Below are 8,280 nucleotides of genomic sequence, written 5' to 3'. Positions count from 1 at the left end.
AATGGAAATTTACTTAGAACCTCTGCCCGTGCTCTCCCAAGCCTGGTGAGCCAAAAGCCAGACCACTCTAACACTGGCCCACTCCAACAATGGCCGCTTCGTTTACACCTCGTTTCTTTTAATTGGCCCACGCTGATTGCCGCCCACTGCAAAAACAGCCAAAAGCACTGGAGCTCTTTGTAATCCCAGAGCTGTGTCACTGATGCACGACTTCCTACATTGATTGCCGCCCACTGAGAGAAAAGCTTAAAGAGCCGAGCTCTTTTTAAACCTCACATTGTGTCATCAGTGAATAGCCTCTTGACCTCTAGGAACTCAGAAGGTAAGGCAGCATCTATAGAACTGAATAAACAGTTGATGTCTTGGGCAAGAATCTTCATCTGGACTGGAGCAGAAGCTGAAGAAGCCAGAATAAGAAGGAGAGGGGAGGGGAAGGTGTAGAAGCCAGCAGGTGATAGGTGAAATCAGTTGAGGTGGGTAGGGGAGGGGGTGTTAAAGTAAGAAGCCGGCAGGTGATAGGTGAAACCAGTTGATGGGGGACGGGGTGTTAAAGTAAGAAGCTGGAAGGTGATAGGTGAAACCAGTTGAGGGGGAAGATGAGTGGGTGGGGGAGGGGTGTTAAAGTAAATCTCCATATCCCCCTCTCCTACACAGAAAATGAGAAGAATTAGATGAAAAACACAGAATATAGAAAACTATAAGACTGAAATAAAAGTCGATAGTCGATAGTCAATAGTCCAAAACCATCTCTATATCTATATCCAAAACACAGAAAACCTTGGTTACATTTTCCAGGCTCAGCAGGAGGCCACACGTTCTCCCCCCTCTGGCAGCAGAGTGATCCCAACAGCAATCAGAAGGTAGGAAGTCAGTGCTCACCTTCCACATTTGCCTCGATGTTTCAATCTCCCTCGTTGCTTTAATCTGCAAACAAAAATTGATGTTCATGCCATCAGGCTGGAGGTTACCCAGATGAAATATAAGGTTTGAGAGAGACAAAGCTGACAAGACAAATTTCAGAACCGGAAAGATATTGAGATAAACAGATCTCAAGCAAGTGCAGACTAGGACAGGAGGGAAAATCAGGAGGAAAATCTGTATCTGCAAGAATGCAGATAAATTAACTGGCAAAGGAATTATAATTTTAAAGAAAGAGGATGATAAAGGGGCCATCAATGAAATGAAATAAGGGTCGAGAGGAGATGGCAACAGCAGACTCACTCAAAGCAGTTTCAGTCCAAACAAATTGAACCTGGCAGCTGAGATCTGAAGCGATCAGCTTCCTTGTTCAATTCCGTAGACTCTTCAGAAATCTCCTGCCACAGCATTGCAACATCCTTTCCCACTCCAAATTCCAAAGAGCTTCTCTCTCTCAAACTCATGCACATCAAACTCCATGTCGGAATCACTCCAACTGGCATCTCTCAAGGGGAAGTGAGATTATCTATGGTGCGCCTGCAGTGAAATACCGTCACCCTGCATCCTCCTCAGCACTGCATTCCTCTGGACCTCTGCATGGGTTTTATCCAGATTGATCACACTGTGCTGTACTAATCCTTTCTGCTGTCACGCTGCCGCGAGGAAGCAGCCCCCACTTTTCTCACCTTTCCAGGAGTTAATAGAGCATCGTTCACATTGTTCCTGATCCCCAAGGCATTATTGCTGTCTCCTCTGAATTATTCTTATCTACATACAGTCTCTGCCTTCAGCAAAACTGAGCATCATACTGTAAACTGATGGCACTCCCCTTCCTCTCTCTCACTCCTAATTCTTTGTCTGCTTGCTTATATCAGAATGAGCAAAAAAATTGCTACAGCTGAATATTGGGAATACCAAAGTTAGTATTTTCATCCCCAAAGCCCATTCAAAGTCAAAGTCAATGTAAAATTTAATATCGATGTGTATATATGTTTTTATATGCTACCTTGGGAGTCATTTTCTTGCAGACATTTACGGGAAAATAAGGAAATACAATAGAGTTTACGAACGCTATGCATAAACAAAGTCTGAAACACAAGCAATGTGCAAAAGAAGACAATTTATGCAAATACGTATAAAAGCTAAAACTGAGAACATGAAATGTAGAGTCCTTGAAAGTAATCTGCAGATTGTAGAATTAATTCAGAATTGTGGTGAATGAAATTACCCACACAGGTTCAGTGCCTGCTATTTGAAGTAAGATAACTTTTCTCTTCTCTCCACTGCCAATGGAAAGGTGATCCAGGAGCCACAGACCTCACACAACCAGGTTCAGGAACAGTTATTACCCCTCCACTATCAGGCTCCTAAACCAGAAGAGATAACTCAACATTACTCTCCCCAACACTGAACTGTTCCCAAAACCTTTGGACTCACTTTCAAGGAATCTTCATCTCATGCTCTCAATACTTATTGTTCATTAAATTTTTTCTCACTTTCTTTTTTGTATTTTCACAGTTTGTTGTTTCTGCATATTGATTGTTTGATTGTCCTGTTGGGTGTGGTCTTTCATCGATTCTATTGTGTCTCTTCTATTTACTGCCATTGCCAGGAAAAAAATGAAACTCAGGGTTGAATCCATCTTCTTTGATAATACATTTACTTTGAACTTTGAACCTGGTTGTGTGGAACCCAGGCTCCTGTACCTCCTACCTGATGGTAGCATTCTCCCCTCACTGAAACAGATTGTTCCAGGTCTTAATCTTATATTAAGCTTCAGCAGCCAGTGCGCCAGACTTTGGAATTCTCTCCTTTAAATCTCTCTGTCACTGCTTCCTCTTTTAATACTCTCCTTATAAATTGCCATCTGTTGTCTGTCCAAATATCTTAGGTGGTTCCGTGTTTTGCTTAGCAACTCTCTGCTGAACCATCTTGGAATATTTTACTACACCAAAGAAACTATGCAAATGTAAGTTTATTATTGTTAGCTTCTTCCTCCCTTTCCTGAAGACAGGCCCGTTCTGTAATGGATTAATTTAAATGAGCTGCTATCTGTCAGTTCATATGAGTGTTGTTTTCCATTTTAAAACTAAGAAAATGGATGTCACTGTGAAAACCATCATAGACAAATCTTTCTCGGTACATATGCAGGGAATGTGATCGCTCCAGAAAGAATGTGCAGATAGCAATTACGACTGGAGATATCTGTGTAATGTTCACCAGTCCACAACAGTAAAGCCAACTGCACACAGCTGCATTGTCTAGGATTGTGAAATTATCAAAATCATCAAAGAACATTTGTTGAAAAAAAATGCGATTTTTAAATTATACCAGTATAATGCTGTGCCACGTATTTAACAAAACTTCGTAATTTTGTTGTGTTAGAGAAAGGAGGGAATAATACATGATGAAATATAGAATTGATTCATTCTTGTTCCTCATGAGGGGGGGCAAAGGGGCACTTTACAGTGCCGGCGATCACGTGACCTGGGGTCCATTCCCGCTGCTATCTCTAGGAAGCTTGTATGTTCTCCCCATGACCGCATGGGTTTCCTGTTGCCTGCCACATGACAAAGACGTACCAGGTAGTAAGTTGTAGACGAGCCATCTTGACATTGAAAGGATGGACATCCTCAGACTGTATTGGTCATCGACACAAACCATAAGATATAGGAGCAGAATTATAAGCCCATTCAGCCTGTTCTGCTGTTCCATCACTTTTTCGCTATATCATATGTCCTCTCTTTTCCTTTCAGGCTGTCTTTGAGTTCCCTTGTCCGCCACAGTTGCAACATCCTCCCTTAGAGTATTTCTTCATCTTCATAAGTCACCTGGGCAGGTGGGCTACACCACCCCCCCCCCCCCGGGTTGTGAAAGAGGTAGCTGAAAGGATTGTGAAGCATTAATAATGATCTTTCAAGGATCACTAGATTCTGGAATGGTTCCAGAAGAATGAAAAATTGCAAATGTCACTCCACTCTTCAAGAAAGAGAGAGGCAGATGGAAGGAAACTTGAGGCCAGTTAGGCCATCAAGATGGCGGCGCGACGACGCAGGGCGCAGCGGCCACTCCAGTAAGGAATATCCGTTATCTGTAAGTAGGGGCCGTGCACAATCCTGATTTGATTGAGACGGATCAAATCCGCACGGAGGAACATCTGGCGAAACTTCTGACATGCCTGTGCTGCTGACGCTGCTACTGAGCGATCGGAGAGATCTCCAGAGAGGAAGGCCCCGAATCCTCGGCTTTGCCTGTTGCTTGGTGGCCGGAGCCGGGGTTGAAGCACTCGGCAGAGATGGTGCTCGGTGCTCGGTGTCGGAGGGCTGGTCGGAGGCACGAAGTTGTCGGAAGTTTTCGGACGGACTCACAGTTGGCTGTGCTCGGGTGCTTCCAGAGGCTGCATCGGGAAGTTTTGCCACGTTGGAGGTTTCTTCCTTCTGCCATCTGCGTGAGATGATGGGCTATCTGGGACTTTGAGACTTTTTTTTTACCGTGCCTATGGTCTGCTCTTATCAAATTATGGTATTGCTTTGCACTGTTGTAACTGTATGTTATAATTATGTGGTTTTTTTGGTCAGTTAGTCTTGGTCTGTCTTGTGTTTATGTGATATCATACTGGAGGAACATTGAATTTCCCCTTGGGGATGAATAAAGTATCTATCTATCTATCTATCTATCTATCTGATTGGACAGAGGTTCTAGTATTATTAAGAGTGAGATTTTGGATAACTTGGAGGCACATCGTTAAGGACCCCCATCACCCAAGACATGCCCCCTTCTCATTGTAACCATCAGGAAGGAGGTACAGAAGCCTGAAGGCACACACTCAGCAACTCAGGAAAAGCTTCTTCCCCTCTGCCATCTGAATTCTGAATGGACATTAAATCCATGAACACTATCTCACTACTTTTTATTTATATTTTTGCACTATTTATTTAATTTAACTATTTGATATACATATATGGTCGGTTGGCTTCCATCTGTCTCGAAGGACAATGGGTGATGATGATCATCATCACAAGCCTGGGTGGAAGGTATGGAGATCCTGAGATGCCCAGCTATCAAGATTCCCCTCACAGCTTCACCAGTGTAGTCCAAAAGAAAGCTTAATCCAAAGGAAAGCTTATGAAGCAATGCATTTGGCATCAGCTTGGCTACAGGGGCAGCGGGAAGGATGTTCAATGGTGTCCAGCTGTCTTAGGGGCTCCACTCTGGATTTGCTCTCTGGGTTTATTCCACAGTCTTCATCTCTCCCAGTGTGGCACGTGGCCAAGTGGTTAAGGTGTTGGACTGGCGATCTGAAGGTTGTGAGTTCGAGCCCCAGCCGAGGCAATGTGTTGCATCCTTGAGCAAGGCACTTAACCACACATTGCTCCAGTCCACCCATCTGAAAATCGGTACCAGCAAAATGCTGGTGGATAACCTCATGATAGACAGCTCTCCTTTCTGGGAGGGGAGTCTCATACTTTTACGCCACAGAAACCAGCATAAGCACCGGCCTGTGAGCCTATAAGGCTCGGGACAGACTTTAACTTTTATTCGTCTCTCCCAAGGCTGCCCACAAGGCAGTGGGGATATCTACCCATAGCTGGGGATCTGATTCACGAACACCAGGACATGTCCACACACTGGTGGGCCTGCGTGCCATGTGTGCAGGGTCCAGACATCCTTCCTGCCCTCTGTCGTTCAGTTTCCGTGCGTCACCAGCGAGGAGGCACTACATGAAGCTTGCTGCTGGAGAGCCTGTGCACTGGCAGGGAGAGACGGACACATTTATCTCTCCATTTTGCAAGACTGCTAGCCAGCGGAGGAAGCTGAAAGTGAGAGCAACAAGCACTGCCCATTTCACTGTCACACTAGGCACATCACACCAACCATTTTGACACTATATAGACTTAATGTAATTTACAGTTTCTTCACGTTATTATCATGTATTGCATTGTACTGCTGCCACAAAGTTAACAAATTTCACGTCATAAACTGGTGATATTAAACCTAATTCTGTTGATCAAATAGGCCAAGGTCAGCGTGGCTTTCCAAAGGGGAAATCTTTCCTCACAAATCTGTTGGAATTCTTTGAGAAAATAACAGGCAGGCTAGACAAAGGAGAGTCAATAGATGTTGTTTATTTAGATTTTCAGAAGGCCTTTGACAAGATTCCGCACTTGAGGCTGCTTAACAAGTTAAGAGCCCATGGTACTACAGGAAAGGTACCAGCGTGGATAGGTTGTCTGACTGGCCAAAAGTGGGAATAAAGAGGGCCTTTTCAGGATGGATTCTGGTGATCGGTGGTGAGCCACAGGGTTCGGTGTTGGGACTGTTCCTTTTTACATTACATGTCAATGTTTGCGTGCAAGAATTGGTGGTTTTGTGGCCACTTTTGCAGATGACACAAAGATGGGGGAGCATCTGCCTTAAAAACTATTCACCCCCAACTCTTTTTTCCACATAAGTGAGTATTACAACTAGGGATTTTGATCAATTTAAGTGTGAATTTTTATTTGTGAAACACATGACCCTTTTATTTTACACAGTGGAAGCCAAAAAACATCATGTAAAGCATGAAAGACCAAATATTCAAAAACTGAAATGTCAACAGTTCAAAAGTATTCATTTGCCTTTGCTCAGCACTAGTTGAACCACCTCTCATGGCTATTACAGCCAGTAGTCTTTGTGGATAAGTCTCGATCGGCTTTGCACAGTGTGATGGAGCAAGATTTACCCATTCTTTGCAAATTGTCAAGCTGGTCCAGCTTAACTGGAGGGTGGGAGTGGACAGAAATCTTGAGGTCTTGCCAGAGATGTTCGGTTGGGCTAAGGCCAGGACTCTGAGCAGACCACTCAAGGACATCAATTTTGTTCATTTGAAGCCATTCCGTGGTTGCTATGGCAGTGTCGCCATGCACCTGGCACCAACGTAGTATGCCCACAGCTCACTAATCCTAACTATACATCTTTGGAATGTGGAGGAATCTGAGAACACCAGATTCCGGTAGGAGAACATTCAAACTCGTCGAAGACAGCAGCAGGGATTGAGCCTCAATCTTTCTGCAGGTGTTGTAATAATGTTGCACAAATTGGTCACAGAGTAGGATTACGTGGGGGCCCGTAGTGTGCTGTAGTATTCAATGTTCTCAGTAGGGAATCAATTAGAGAAGGTTAACTTGATCAAACAAAGCCAAGGTGGGTAGACAAATTTATTGGAGTTCTTTATGGAACGTGGCAAATGGAATCAATATAGGCAAACCTGCAGCTGTAATTAATTTCAGCTTTTAGAAGGCTAAAAAGGTGCTACATAAAAAGCAAGGTAAGGTCAGACATCAGGGACAGTGTGCTGCAAGTAGACACAAGACAGGAAGTTAGAAGAGACTGCTCTTCATAAATGTACAGAATATTGCAAGAAGCAACTTGATAATGGGTTTGCATTATTTGAGTGAGTTTCAGGACATTGCCTTCTCATTCCAATATTCAGCCCTTGAAGACATTGAACATGCGGAAAATTACTTAAATTACGTGAGGAATAAGTAAGGAAGTCGCATAGTAAGGAAAACTGTATTAGGTGAGGTACAAGTAGAAACATCATCTTTTTTCTTGTTTCCATCCATTAAAGTTATAGATCCCTCCACTGGCAAGCATTACGGTTTTGGTAAAGCCAGCTTTGGGATGCAGAACGACCATAATTTGGGCATTCCTGTGCAACCTCATGCAAATAATATATAACATAATATATATTTTTATTACTATATTTTGCAATGTACTGCTGCTGCAAAGACAGCAAATATCACAACATAGGCCACCGATATTAAATCTGATTCTGATGACCAATTAAGTCACTTGAAAAATGCTGAAGCAGTTCTTTTCCTGTATTTTTAAGCTCTTACACTTCAATATGAATACATACATACCTTGGCTTTTACATTAAACCTTCAAATTTATTTGAAATCAGATAATAACTTTTACTGTAATAAGTATCTAGTGCTTTCCCGACATATACGATCAATAAACTCTTCTCGGGCTTCCAGCCAGGTCCAGGTATCAATTATAACCAATGTTATGATGACAGCTCTGCCATCTTCATCAGGGATGATGCCCAGGCACGTCTAGTCCCATGTATTCATACCCACATAATCCATCCCTCCTGATTGGTTAGTCCTCATCCAATCAGGTTTCCACTCTCCCATCTTGCCCACAATCGGATTCTAGTTGCTACTTCGAGCGATTTACCGATATATGATATAAGATTTTGCAGCGTATATCAGCCAGATGGGATGCGCAGTGGAAACCTGTGTCAAGGAGCACAGGAGGTGTATCTGTTCGGGTTACCAGGAGAAATCGGATGTAGCAGAACACTACATTCACAAT

This window comes from Hemitrygon akajei, chromosome 1, assembly GCF_048418815.1.
Source record: "Hemitrygon akajei chromosome 1, sHemAka1.3, whole genome shotgun sequence".
Taxonomy (NCBI): Eukaryota; Metazoa; Chordata; class Chondrichthyes; order Myliobatiformes; family Dasyatidae; genus Hemitrygon; species Hemitrygon akajei.
The sequence above is the reverse complement of the archived record's forward strand: the minus strand, read 5'-3'. Positions refer to the sequence as shown.